The following is a 14,394-nucleotide window of genomic DNA, read 5'->3' as shown; positions in this document are numbered from 1 at the left end:
GTGCGTGTGTGTGTGTGTGTGTGTGTGTGTGTGTGTGTGTATGCATAAGGAGCAATTTCCTGTAGTCGCCCACCCCTAGGTTTGGAGGTATTTGGACAGGAAGCACACCCATACCAGAGCAGCTAGTCAGCCCTGAACAATCTGTAATTTAGTTCCCTGGAAGGTCTATTGTCTAATATACACCCCTGAGCAAACTGGGAAATACCCACTACTACCCACTATAGAAGACAGAAGCTGCGTGACTTAGCCCCATCTATCTCATTCTTTAATACATCATCATTTCCTGAGTTTCCTGACTTCAACCGTATCCATGAGCACATCCACTCTTGATTCTCAAAAAACCCGTGTCAAACCAAGTGACCCAAAGGAAGAGGGTCCATCGACATCACTTGAGAGAAATCTTTTGCAAACAAACAAGTCACTTAGCAGTGATTGCAGTTTGATAGGATAAAGACAGAATTAGGCCATCCTGAGGCTGGAACTACAAACCAAGCGGGGTGGAACATGGCGTAATTTCTCACCGGCTCAGATGTGGTCGGAAACAGAGGCAGTGGGCTCTCTCCGGCTCGCCTGTGACAGCCTGTCAAACAGAGGAAGAAAAACAGGGACTGAGAATGACTCCTTGGATTAAAATCAACTGCTAATTGTAAAAAAAACTTTACAGAATGATGATGGCACGCAAAGGTAAAAAAGCGGGCTGTTAAAAAGTAGATGTTTGGAGAATGACAGAGCTGTATGAGAGTTATGGAAGTTACGTGAGCTTGTTAACGATCAACATGTCCTCATCCCAACTTGTCAAATACTGGCGATTTGCCACGCTCCTTGTTCGTCACTTTAGGTTTGGCAACAAAACCACTTATTTTGGTTCAGGAAAAAACAACATGGTTGGGCTTAAAATTACATTTGTGAAGTGAAAATGAGACTTAACAAACTGCTTGTAACATGAAAGTGAAACTTAACTCACGGGACACAAAACAGCGGTCTCCTGGATGAAAGCCTTATGACTGTTGGACCCATTCATCAGCCGAGTATGTATTTTTTTCGATCTTTAACCTACGTCACCACACTCCCGGAGGTCTTTCTCTGAACGTTCAATATAGACCGTTTTACAGCCAACATCATGATTACGTCACGGTGTTAGCTGGAGGCCAAACAAAGGGAAGACTGGACGCAAACATGAAGCACCTTAGAGTAGTGGGCTGAAGTTACACATCTAAAATGTATCTCACTGTGTGGTTGGTTGCCAAAAACCAATATTGCATATATTTGAGATCTGGAAAGCAACAATTTCGGCGAAGCGTTTCAGAGATGGAGAGAAAATGTTGCTAATAGTTTAACCTCCTGCTAACCGCAGCAAATAGCTAAACTATAGGTAACCTTTTCTCTCCATCTCTGAAACTCTTTGCCGATATTGTACGACTCTCTTTTTGACTGACTTTATTGAAGGATAGTTAACTATATGCATCCAAAGATTTATACGCCCTCAATTTGTCTTTACAACACTGCCAGTTGTCCTCTCCTCCCGAAGTAACATTAGCCCATCAGCAGTGTAGGGGTTGGCTAATCTGGTCCCATTGGCTAATGTTAACTTTCTCAACTAACATTCGTGGTCCCAGAGAATGAGAAACGGAACATATTGAGAGAAACTCATGTTTTCTTCAGCCCTTGTTAAAAAAAAACAAGCCAACAAATCGTACTAGCCAGTGTTAACTAACGGAAAATTATTCTGCCCCCACTTACGGCTCCATCTACAAAATACGTCATCATGTTCACTAACAGAAAAGGGGTCTATTACCGCAAATGGGTTTACATTGTAGTTAATGGAACGCCTGGTGCGTTTCATACAGACGCTAATTGGGTGTCTTGTGCGTTGGTATCATACGTCGATGGGCGTGACAAAGCCTCAGTATCTGAAGCCCTGGGAATGAGAACGGGCTGGAACGACAGAGCACCAGAGTGGAATAGTGAATGCTGTTCAACACAAAACCCCAAAAAACAGCTGTCAGTGGTCTATATGGATATTAAAATGTGCCTATTGAACACAGTGCTACAATGACATCTAGTAATGACACACAAAGCCAGATGACCAATACACAGCCTCCTCATGAGGCAGGGCCATTACTACTGACCACAAATGTAGCATCTGGACAAATCTTTGCCATTGGAGATGGCAGTATGCACTGAACTGTCAGGAAAATTATAGACCATGCCACAGACTTGCCAAGCATGCCAGTGATGCTATTTCTGACCACTATGGATATAACTAGCTGTCACAACATCACATAGTCCAACTGCCTGATAATCATAGTCACAGACAGCTATTTTAAACATGCTAAGATGAGTAAATCGCAGTGTGTTTCCTACATTAGGTGTCCTATAATGAGCGTAGCAGTATACTGTGTTCACGAATCAGTGTCTATGTGGAGAAACTCCAGGTTGACAGTACAGACGAGACCAGAATCTGTCCTATGAGCTCACACTAAACCACAGACCACGGGCTACTGTGTGTGCTTTGACAGGCTCTGCACCACACAGCCACTCGGTCTGCTTTCTTGTGGAACTCGCTTCCAAACGATGTCAGCCAGTCCCAAAAACCAGATCCAGTGGCCTCTGACGGTGCCGAGCGTGTCTACAACCTGCAGGCGCTCATTGAATTTCTGGTCAGGCAGGCATGCCACCACAAAGTCAGGGAAGGTGCTCTACTTAACTTTATGATGTCTAGTTCTGATATAAGACAGATGCCTGGGATGAATTATGGAAGGACAAAATATTAGAATAAAGAGGAAGAAGAGGGGAGCAGGAGGGGATGCATAGGATGAAAGCTAAATATGAGGGCAAAGGCAGGGAAAGAATGAAACAACGGGGCAAATGTTAGCAAAGTCAGCAAGTCATTAGATGTAATTTTTTGTTGTGGCTTCAACACTATAATCATGTGGGGAACACGTAATAAGGCCAGGAACTGACATTTCCCTTTTACGTTTTCAAGCTACCATGTGTGGTTTAAAAAAAGAAAAGTGTTTTCTTTTCCTCAAAGAACAATGAGAAAATAACACCCGACTGCTTTTTTGTTTTTGGAGCCAGTGCTTAGCAGACCTCTGAGAACATCTAATCTAGAATCTGTGAGCTGATTGATTTGGGGCTGCAGGGCAGAATTCATCTAAGATCTGAATTATGAAATGTGACTCTACAATACACACCACCAGGCTCATATGTTGTCTTTTAAAAAGGCATCCTTGTTGGATATCTGACATTGTGGATTGAAATATCAAAGGAAGTCAAACATCTGAAGCAGCCCCTTCGCATAATGACAAAAAAAAAGGAAAAAAAACACTGCCCTTTGGCCGTGCACTGCAATCTTCACTTGATGCAAGTTTGGCATTCACGTTGAAATATGTGATGTGTAAAGAAGGACCCTGACAGTTTGTCTGCTCAGCTGAGCTCCGGTACAACATCTCAACTTGAGGCAGGTCAAAGATGGCTATACTTGCACATCAGAAGAGACACCTGGATGCCTGACTTTCAGTTGCACCTTTACTAATCATTGCTGATCATTTCAAGGATCCTTTGACATTAAGAGTTTGACATGGGGATGCTTGTGCAGTTGGAGTGATTTCATAACACTAACAGCACTCTGGATGAAAGTTGGATCTCCTAGCTCTCAGTATAAATGAGTCCAGTATGCAGGTCTGTGGGATATCCTCTTGAGGTTTCAGCTGCTCGTGATGAAGGCAAGAGCGTGAGAAGCTCCTCCGGTATATTCTTAGTACTGCCTCTCCCTTCATGCCTCTCTTTTCTCCCTTCTCTAGATCCCAAGGGCCTGCCTCATTTTTAGGCCTTGCCCATCAATCTTTCATTTTCAATTTCTCTGACACTGGAATCTGCCAGCAAGACTTTCACAACACATAAAGAACTGAGAGAATGAATCTGAATATTATATCTCATTTCTATCCAAACACACCAACATACAGGTAGAAGAAAGGAACTAAAACTTCAAAATAGAGTAGGATGAAATTAATGTTATGTGGGTTTATCATCTTGATGACTCTGTAGTTCAAAGTATAGTTTTTTTTTTATTTTGCTTATTCATCAAGTTAAATTCTGTGGGAGACACACAAACTAGAGCTGAAACAATTTAGTCGATCAATTATTTCGTCAATCGACAGAAATATAGTCAGCAACTAATCTATAATATATATCTATCATTTAAGTCATTTCTAAAGCACAAACACAAAAGAATTTCTGATACCAATGTGAGAATTTCCTGCTTTTTATATCTCTTACTTGAAAGTAAAGTGAATATCTTTGGGTTTGAATTGTTTGTTTGACAAAATGGGACATTTGATAACGTCACCATGAGCTCTAGGAAGTTGTGATGGGCATTTTCCCTATTTCCTAACATTTTATAGACAAAAGAAAATTGATTAATCAAGAAAATTATCTTCAGATTCATCAATAAAGAAAATAATCGTCAGTTGCAGCCAGTGGGCAACTCCAAGGTCTGAAAAGTGAAGTCAATGCGTAAGTGCCTTAAACTTGCATTCTTTCTAATAGCCAGCAGGGGGCGACTCCTCTGGTTGCAAAAATAAGTTTGATTGTATAGAAGTCTATGAGAAAATGACCCTACTTCTTATTTGATTTATTACCTCAGTAAACATTGTAAACATGAGTTTATGGTCTCAATCGCTAGTTTCAAGTCATCTTCAATACAGCATGATGTTCATTTAGTAAATTATGGTCCTATTTAGAGTCAAATAGACCATAAAGCATGGTATGCTTTAGGGCGTGGCTATACTATGATTTCCAGGGCGCTACCACAGCGTTGTCCGGGAGTTGTCCATGTTTTCATCTTACAGCTTTAACCCTTTCACAGTGTGTGTTCAGTTCATGAAAGTTAACTATAACACTTTTGGTCGCCTGAAAATGTCTTTTTCGGCATTCGGTTGCTCCACCCTCTCGTGTCACTTGTCGTTGCAAAATAACATGGCGACCAAAATGACGAACTCGGGGCATCAAAAAGGCAGTCCACAAACCAATGTGTGACGTCATGGTGACTACTTCCACTTCTTATATACAGTCTATGGTTGCAGCCCTAATACATATATTTATCAATCAAAATGGTAAAATAGTGATAATTACAAATAAATGGTAACCACGGAGTACTACATTTAACCACTATTCCATTTTCTCCATTTAGCTACCTACAAGTGTATACAATTAGAGTAAATCTGGTCATTGTGTAATAGGGCCTTCAGTGATCAGTGGAGGATCTGCCTGCCTTTCTTTCCCCCTGCTTAGCTACTGCTATGTAGCCACTGTTTATTTCCCCCCACCTCCCAAACTATCTGCATCCAAGCCTACTGAATCCCTGCGTGCCCCCCTGGTCTGCCTGCACGTCTGAGGTTGTTAGGACTGACATTTTACCCTGAGAAAGTGCTGCAGTGCGGCCAGGCTGGCCCAGACAGCGCTGTAGCCTCGGGAGTAGTCCACGTTCCAAACAGGAAGACTGAATCAGGCGAGATAAAACTCTATTTATATTCTACCAGGCAGGCATCCTGATCAGATTGTCAAATACAAACACACAAAGAGCTGCTGTATGGGGATCTGATATACATAATACAGCCATAAATGTAATACATGAAATAGTTATAGTTTGACCACTGCTAAATGTGCATTCTCTTCAACAGTGTGTGTTCCTGCGTACAAGATGGAGAGCTATAAAGGAAACACAAAACAGTGATTTACACTCAAAGAGCAGTTAGGGCTTTTTTTTTATTAAGTAGCCAAGCTTTCCATTTTTAATGACACACAGTCAACGCCAAGAGAGGAGGCTTGGACACACACACACACACACACACACACACACACACACAGCTTTGGATGAACACCAACACAAATGTGGCGGTGGTGATCAATCACTGAAAGGATTTGGCAGCTTTAAGCACTCGCACGACCGACATACAACTTACATCAATTACTGGGAACTTTCTTTCCGTAAATAATTGATCATGATGCAGAGAGTGCAACCAGAGAAATACGATTACTAACTTTAGCAACTGCACTTGCATCTCAGAACATATGGCCTTTTGGATCGCATGCTGCAGCAGCTTTACTGACATATTCAGTTTGTCCAATACATCCATGGGTATGTGAGGCAGGGGGGAAAATCACAAGACGGGGTTACAGCAGGTCAGGCTGTTGAACAGGAAATACCCAATAGATGCCCGAAGCCACTCATGACCTCTGTAAGAAACAACAGACCTGTCAGCCTCAAGGCAGACTGACATTACACTGACCCGGTTGGTCCATCTGAACTTCTCACTGTGAAAACCCTCAGTCATACTGGAACGTCACTCAGCATTACATTGGCCTGCTGTGACACTACTAATGTTTCTATCAAGGCCTTCAGGATCCAACATTTGTTCAACAACGTAGCGCAGCACAAAGAGAACATTCACACAGCTGTTACTGATCAACACGCCTCCTAAAGCTTACTGGCTTGCCTACACATCTGCATAGTAAAATGCTGCACAATCCATTTTAAATCCCCTTAGGTTTTTCTAGAGACTATGTGCAAATGGGGGAAAGAATGACAAGTATGTTTGGTAACTGTTTACATTTTAGAAATAGGACGAAGATAAAAAATATCCATTTTTGTAGTTTTGATCCAGAATAAGTGTGCAAAAGTGGACCAATTAGCATGGGATAGAGTTGAATTCAGTCGTCTCTAGAAGGTAACATGCAAATTGCAAAACTCTCGCAAGATGGTTAAAGTTAAGCATTGATCTTGAATGGTTACAGTTAGGCTTTTGACCTTGAATGGTTATGGTTAGACACTAACCTCGAATGGTTAAGGTTAGACATCGGCCTTGAATGGTTAAGGTTAGACATTGACCTCAAATGGTTAAGGTTAGGCCTTGACCTCGAATAGTTAAGGTTAGGCATTGACCTTGAATAGTTAAGGTTAAGCATTGACATTGAATAGTAAAGGTTAGGCATTGATATTGAATGGTTAGGATTAGGCATTGACCTCGAATGGTTATGGTAAGCATTGACCTCGAATAGCTAAGGTTAGGCATTGACCTCGAATAGTTAAGGTTAAGCATTGACATTGAATAGTAAAGGTTAGGTATTGTTAAGGTTAGGATGGGTCGTCAGGCAGTGAGTCTCGCAAGAATTTTTGCAAGTTTTCGCAATTTGCAGGTCACCTTTTAGATACGACCATGAAATGAAAGGGTTTATTAACAAATTACACGCTGTTAAACCAGGAAAACAAAGACATTTCAAAAAGAAAAGTAGTAAAACTATAAAATTGTCGGTGTTGTGAGCATTTTAGACCTTTCTGTCTGATCATGTCGATAGCATCTTTGCTAATATGAGCTTTTTATTAGCTGCAGCCTTACTGTCATGTGCAAAAACATCTTGAGGACTAAGTGACCTCATGACTCAGCAACTTGGTTATTTACACGCACATTTGTTTGAAGTGTTTAAAACTCTATGATTAAAGATTGTTGTGGTTTATGATGATTGTTAACTGCCTTTCAAACCTGCCACATATGCGCAAAGTGACATTTCAAAGTTCAGATTTTATAGCAAAGCAAAAGATTTAATAGCGATGTTCTCTCGTTCTCATCTGCTACAATCTATCGACATGCCAAACACACGCTACACTGTGGATAACTTCAATACTAGGTAAAGTAATCATATTTAATTATTGATCGACAATGTTTTAGTGCAGTAGAAAGAAGATTTTCAAAAAAATTTCCATACTGCTATTGTTCAGTATTATGGTCATCTATATAATGCTCAATATCACCAATACATAGAATAACCGCTGCTATATCAGATCAAACACAGCAGAATTATATTTGTAAAACAGTTGTTGGCCTGCCTATTATTTTTCACTATGAAAATCACAAAGTTGGTAGAGATTCAAAACCAACCAATCTAAGATGTTTTCGGGCTAATACCCAGTATTTACCATTTAAAAAAAAATGAAACTAGCAGATTTGAAACAGAAGTGATCCCTAATGAGAAGAATATGTTTGGATAAAATAATACGGCAAATAAAAAACACACGGACCCAAACATTCTTTTGGTAACACAGTTAATAAAAAGCAGCTGCAGTTAGTTTGGTGAAAAAATCTTCCAGGCTATAGAACCAAACTGATATAAATATATATACAGATATACTGTATCGTACCTGGGTATAAAGGAAAAAGTGCTTATGATAATCTAGATGCAGTATGTTTTGTTTTTCCTTCCAAGGAATCATACATACGTTGATTAAGGATTTTCTTGGACATGCAGGTACCCTGAAAGATTCTATAGGCTTGGCATAAGTGAAGCAATGTGCCGTTTCTATTATAAACCAGTAAAAAATAAGACAATTCAATTGGTGGATCTATCAGATTGGCTGGAACTAATAATGCCTCAGAGTTCAATACATCTTGACTTGATTTATAATGGACCTATAAATCACACATAGCTATGAATGCACTGAGCACATGAGGCAGCCAAATGGCATTATTAAACAGTGAGGCTAGGCAGTAAATGGGAACATGTATGCACACAGTGATGGGAACTGCTATTGGTTTCGTGGGACATTAACAGTTACCCCGATTCAGGAGGAGCCAAGTCTTGAGTCAAGTCCTCCTTAAGGGATTACCACTCTGCACGGATTACCCAGGAGGGATGGGGAAGTTGTTGAAAAGCTCCCACTGTGTCTCAGTGTTATGCCTCAACCACATCCTTCAGTCAGGCCTATACCAAGCGCTGTGACGCTGACAGCAGCCCAACTCCACCACCACAAACCCAATCATCAGAACAAACGTCAGTAAGCAGTGGAAACTGGGTTTGACAAGGGAACTATTGTGCAAAACCTGGATATGATTCAGTGCAGTGCTGCGTCTTTCATGATGCCAGTTAATGTCCTTTGATTGTTTATAAGAGTTGTCATCACAGTTTGGTTGTGAAAGAGAGGTTAGAAAACACATCTGTAAACATCATTCATCCATTTATATGATTGGTATATGAATAAGGCATGAGAAATATCGCTACTGTGGCTGTCAAACCTATAGATTGTCTATAAAGATGGACGACATGACAGCTCCCAAAAAAGTGAAACCAAAACATCTCGATCGCCCCCCTGGTGGCTGGCTGCAGTATAGGTCATTAATCCCGCCCGCTCCATGTTAGCGGATGGGATATGGACCAAACTAAAAAGTCAAAGTACATGTCAAATCAATTTTTCCTAAAGATGGTTTCTGTCATTTTATGTAGTTCTTATCACGCTGATGTATGTTTAAGTGTTCATTTTTCTGATAACTTGGGTTTGAGTTAGTTATTTGATCCTATAAAAACAGGGTGAGACGTCATGATTGGCGACTGTGATACTCGTTTATCAACAACCTGCGGCCATGCTCGGCTCACGATTTGTTCAGGCGGGTGTGTGAAGATGGCAATAGCACGTGTCAATTTGATCATAAATGTAGTTAGAGAGATATTATGGTTAGTTGTTGTGACTTTCTAGCCAAACAGCTACCGTGGTGCTATCGTAGCAGCTAGATGGCTCATGCTAACAAGCTGCAACCGTGCTCGGCTCGTGATTGGCTCGGGCAGGTGTGTGGGCGGAACCTTGATACCACGGCTCCAGTTCCACGATCACTACTGCGCAGACTCTGGCTCCAAGTGAAGTCAAAATCTCAAGATGGCAGCTCCCTTATCCGGAATATTTTGGTTTCACTTTTGTACAGTGGGAAGAAATGGAGACGCGTCGTCGATCCATATATACAGTCTATGGTCAAACCACACAAATTGCCTTGCCAAAGCTTGATTTGCCTTTGAACACCAAGAAAAAACATCTATTCGTATGAACTCATTACTAAGGGTCAATGTGTGCTCTGTAACTCTGAGAGCCATGGAGACAAATACTGCACACACTCCTGTAATTGTTATCTCTTCTCAGGCTTCACAGTCATAATGGAAATCGAATTCCTCTGATTTACAATTAGACAGGCCTGCCCGCCACGGAGCCAATTTCATGCTTACAGGCAATCCCAGAAAACTCAAATACACAGAGCAGCAGTCTGGATTCTTAAGGAGTGCTATATTAGGCTGTTTACACCCACATCTTCCTGGAAAGAAACCCAATGTAAGAAATATGTTAAAGTTACAACACGCAGTATTCCCCTGTTTGCTGCACTGAGACAATAACAATCTCATCCGACATGGGCTGTATCAGTCAGAACTTGGACTAGCAGCACTCCCACAGCGGAGAGCTTAAGTCAGTGAGCTCAGAGTCTAGTCAGTGTGGTCAGTCAGGAACATGGGACTTCACTCCCAACCACAGTGTCTAAAAGAAGAACAAAACTCGTGGAAATACGTCTGTGAACTCTCTCCTTCAAGAACTTTCACACAGTTCAGGCAGAAACCAGTGCCACCCTGTTTGACCTGCTGTGGCTACCATTTTTGTCTTCTCTCCGAAAAGTATTATGCAGATCTTAAAAACGCACCTCCACTTCATCAAGTGTCCCCAAAACCCACAATGAGTACATTCACACGGTTCACTGGTGTCCAATTTGTAGCCCCAATCGTGAACCTGAAAACTGCTTTCTGAGTGAGCTGAGTGTAAGCCAGACTATTCAGCATGCAAGCTCTGGGTCCATCTGATTTGCATGTTAAACCGGATCTCTCAAAATATGTGAATGCATGTGTCAAACAGGCTCAGAGAGCAGGGGCGGAGAGGTCCCCTGTTACCGCCCTCCAGTGGTGTTCGGAGAGAAGGCGAAGAGAGAAGGAGGGAAGAGGTTCATGGGTCAAGCAGGCTGCGCCATTTCAACGAATGCCAAGCAATTCGTGGGCCAGGACTGGAAGAACAAGAACCTCCTGTGTGCTTCACACGCCTGTCAGCACCCTACAGATTCAGATTCAGGCATGTGTAAATCTAGCCTTTCTTATCACGCAATGGGATGTTTGCATTCAGTATACAGTGTATTCAGAACCCAAATATTCAGATTACCATCACATACTGCACGGACAAAGAAATGCAGAAAATCCTCACAATTGAGAAGCAAAGTTTGGTCATTTTGCTTGAAAAATGGCTCAAATGTTTATCGAAAAAGTAGCAAATGCATATCTCTATCAATTATATCAGCCGTTAGACGTACTGAGTTTAAAAATGGACTGAGGAATTTCCCAAAAATAACTGCTCCATTTAAAATTGAGTGAATATCTATTAGTTGAAACTTTATTCTCCATATATTTTAAATTGTATGCGTGTCTATAAACAGATGTGGAGCTGAATGCAATGACTAGAAATAATTAATTGGTGTACCAACTGAAGAATGTCTTAATTTTCTCTAAAATTTGTACCACATCCTAAGAAAATAGTTACACAGCAATTCCTTTTCTAGGGGGATTTATTGGATGCTATGGGAGTCACAAAATAACATGTCTAAAGTTTTGCGCATAAACTGAATTATGTCACTCTAATTTAAACAACAGTTCAATTCAAAGTCCGAATTGGCTTACCTTCACATGAACGTCAGTGCTGTTGAAATTATGCTTTTCGTCCCCTTCGATAGAAACAAAGATGGAAATCTCATCAGAATTCTCAGTTTTAGCCACGTGTTATCAGATGAAATAACAGCTGCCAATAGGCCTTCATCACAACATCTTGACTTACCATAGCAGAACAAGCACAGGTGTAATTAATAACCTTAACGATGGCTGCAATCATCCCTATATTCCAGTTACAGGCTCTGCTATTATACATGCTTGCTAACTAGCATAGCTCTTTTTATTTCCATGAGTTAGCCAAACTACAAAATCAAATTTCAACCTTTCTTTCTTGCCAGTCTGAAACACAACACCACTCTGCTCACTCTTGCCCTGCTAGCAGCTATCTAGGTAAGTTAGCCCTGTTTGGGACAGTCTCGTCCGCCACATGGGATAAAAACATTCCCACTAGCTACACACACACACAAAATATTAAAATAAAACATGTTGATAAACATATCACAGAAATATGTAATGCTTACTTTCTTAAAATCTGTGAATTGGGACCTCTGGAGCACCAAGCAGCAGCTTTTCCTGTCAACATGTGTAGCTATAACCTCAGTTAGCTTGAAAGTATTAGCTACTGCACCTCTGCATTTAAGGGGTTTGAGGGGTAGGCTACTGGTCGTCGTGGATATGACTTTGACACCCTTTTGTGGCACTACGTGACATGAGTCTAAATCATACAGATATTGAAAAAAATATTTTTTGTCCAAAATCAACATATATATAAAAAAAGTATTAAGTCCTATGCATTTTACTCAACTAGCCCAAAACTTAAAGCTCTCCTGGGAAGCCTTTTGTGGAATAATGCACCACTCAATTTACCCAAAGTCACAACCGTCTTAAATAAAAACAGTCAAATTTGTCGAACTACGCTGTCATCTTTCTAGCTTAGCCTGTCTCTACTGCAAACCAGTTGTCCTGTAACCTTGCTAATGGTTTATATTAATATATTTGATGTTGCCTCTCTTTTGCAGTCAAGAGTAGAGAGTCAGAATCATCAAATCAAATAATTAAATCGCACACTGTAATATTTATAAACATGAGTGAACCGTGTGCAGTTTATTTAAATTATGTAACACATTTTTTTCACTGTCAGGTTTCTCAACAGTGACCATTTGCAGCCAACGGCGTGCAAAATTGCTCAGTGCAGCTTTCAACAATATGCACTAAGATGTTTTATTTAGAGAGAGAGAGTGTTAAATTGTTTGGCGAGCCAACCATTTAAAACCATCCTGGGTAACTGAGCATGGCCTGAAGATGTTCTAAATAACCTTGGCAAAAAGGAAAAAGGCAGAGTTTAACATCATTTCCATTAACCTCAACACAACAATCCAACCGAGAGCTTGTCTAGCTTGAGCATTAAAAGTGCAATTTGCCGTGCTATATGGTTTTTGTATGTGGTATCCCTGCATGCTTGGCTGAAGAAACTCATTTTGTGACAACAATGTGGAGAAAGTGCCAGTTATTCAACACAATACTCTGGTTCATTGCCCTCAATCGAAAGGCATCACTACCTCTAAAAATAGCACTCGTTCGGAGATTTTAATGCATCCTACAAAATAAAAGAAACTGAGATATCCACCTCTTCATTTTGAGCACTCAGAAATCAACAACTTAGCCTGTATGGAATTTAAAAGGCTGCGATGTACACACAAAACATGTGACTATTATAGCTTCTCAAATACTATTCCTATTCAGTTAGGCATGAGACCGCTAAGGACATATCAGGTGATACCGGGCATCCATGTCTCAGGGTTTGGACTTACATATGGGTGATACAAGTTCATACAAAAAGTTCATATGAAAACAAAGACGTGTCAAAGTGGCAGCTGGAGGATGAAGTCTATTAAATCTTAATCTACAAAAAGACGGTAAGGCTTGTTGGAGGTTTACTCGACATTCAATTAAATGGAATTAATTGCTTATTTTCAAAGGAAAGTTTCTGTCACTGGGTTCAAACTGTTTCGTGGACATTTAATGGCTCCATCAATATCCAAATAGCAGCTTTTTTGCAGATAAATCAAAAATCAGTCAGGAGACACTAATAAGGCTGCAGTACATTCTTGTGCTTTCACTAAATGGTTTCCTCATCATTTTGAAGGTCAAGATCTACAAAATCCCCAAACTGCCTGTTTGGCCCATTATGCAGTTAGTGGACCACAGCATAAATACTCCACTCTTCTTACATAAACATGAAATGCTTTGCTTTTGTGTAAATAAAAACAACACGGCAGGAAATTAGGAAACTGCTGGAATAACAGAACATGGATAATTATATAAATGGCTTCTAATCTAGGGGGAAATGTATTCATGCCTAATTTTTTTTTTTTTCAGAAAATGTCAAAACATGTCAAATGTAATGACAAGATGAAAATATCACACCCATCAAACATCCACACCAAGCCCGTTTTTGACGTGAAAAGGTTAAACTGTCACCTATACTCTTTGGAGCGTCATACTTGTCAAACTGTGTCTCCCGTCCTGTCTCTGAGGTTAGAGACTACAGGAAGTGCGAGCTCAGGGATAGCTTTGCAAAAGGATCTGCTTGCAGCCCTCCATCGGGTAAATAAACACATGTCACTCATCAACCTCTCCGATTCTTTTTTCACTTTCAGTGTTTATTGGTTTCAGATTCTTGGTTTCATGCTTACACTCTCATTGTGTGTCTGTCTTTATCAAAAGTATACACTGTACATGTAGACAAAAACAATCTGTTCTCAGTCTGTTCACTTTGAAGATAGGCCTATCATGTATTTTTAGGGGTCATACAAGGACATCCATTTTCAGCTGAGCAAGTCAGAGAAAAACTAACCATGCTAGCAGCTCAGTGAG

The 14,394-nt window shown here is 40.5% G+C and overlaps 1 protein-coding gene across 3 annotated transcripts in view; it reads right to left on the bottom strand.

Moving 5' to 3' along the window:
• The window catches only part of tspan9a (tetraspanin 9a), a 209,456-nt gene that overhangs the window by 179,445 nt on the left and 15,617 nt on the right, over positions 1-14,394 (bottom strand). Inside the window, exons 1-2 of one of the 3 annotated variants that reach the window (XM_037768611.1) lie at positions 11,530-11,544; positions 522-580 (exon numbers count right to left, since the gene is read on the bottom strand). The exons of 1 other annotated variant lie outside the window; for it this stretch is intronic. The gene's annotated coding sequence lies outside the window, so the exon portion shown is untranslated. Of the gene's footprint in view, positions 1-521; positions 581-11,529; positions 11,545-14,394 lie in introns of those variants that run through there. One more of the 3 variants, XM_037768610.1, reaches the window with a different exon arrangement.

Source organism: Sebastes umbrosus, chromosome 4 (assembly GCF_015220745.1).
Source record: "Sebastes umbrosus isolate fSebUmb1 chromosome 4, fSebUmb1.pri, whole genome shotgun sequence".
Lineage (NCBI taxonomy): Eukaryota > Metazoa > Chordata > Actinopteri > Perciformes > Sebastidae > Sebastes > Sebastes umbrosus.
This window is presented reverse-complemented; position numbering and strand designations above follow the sequence as displayed.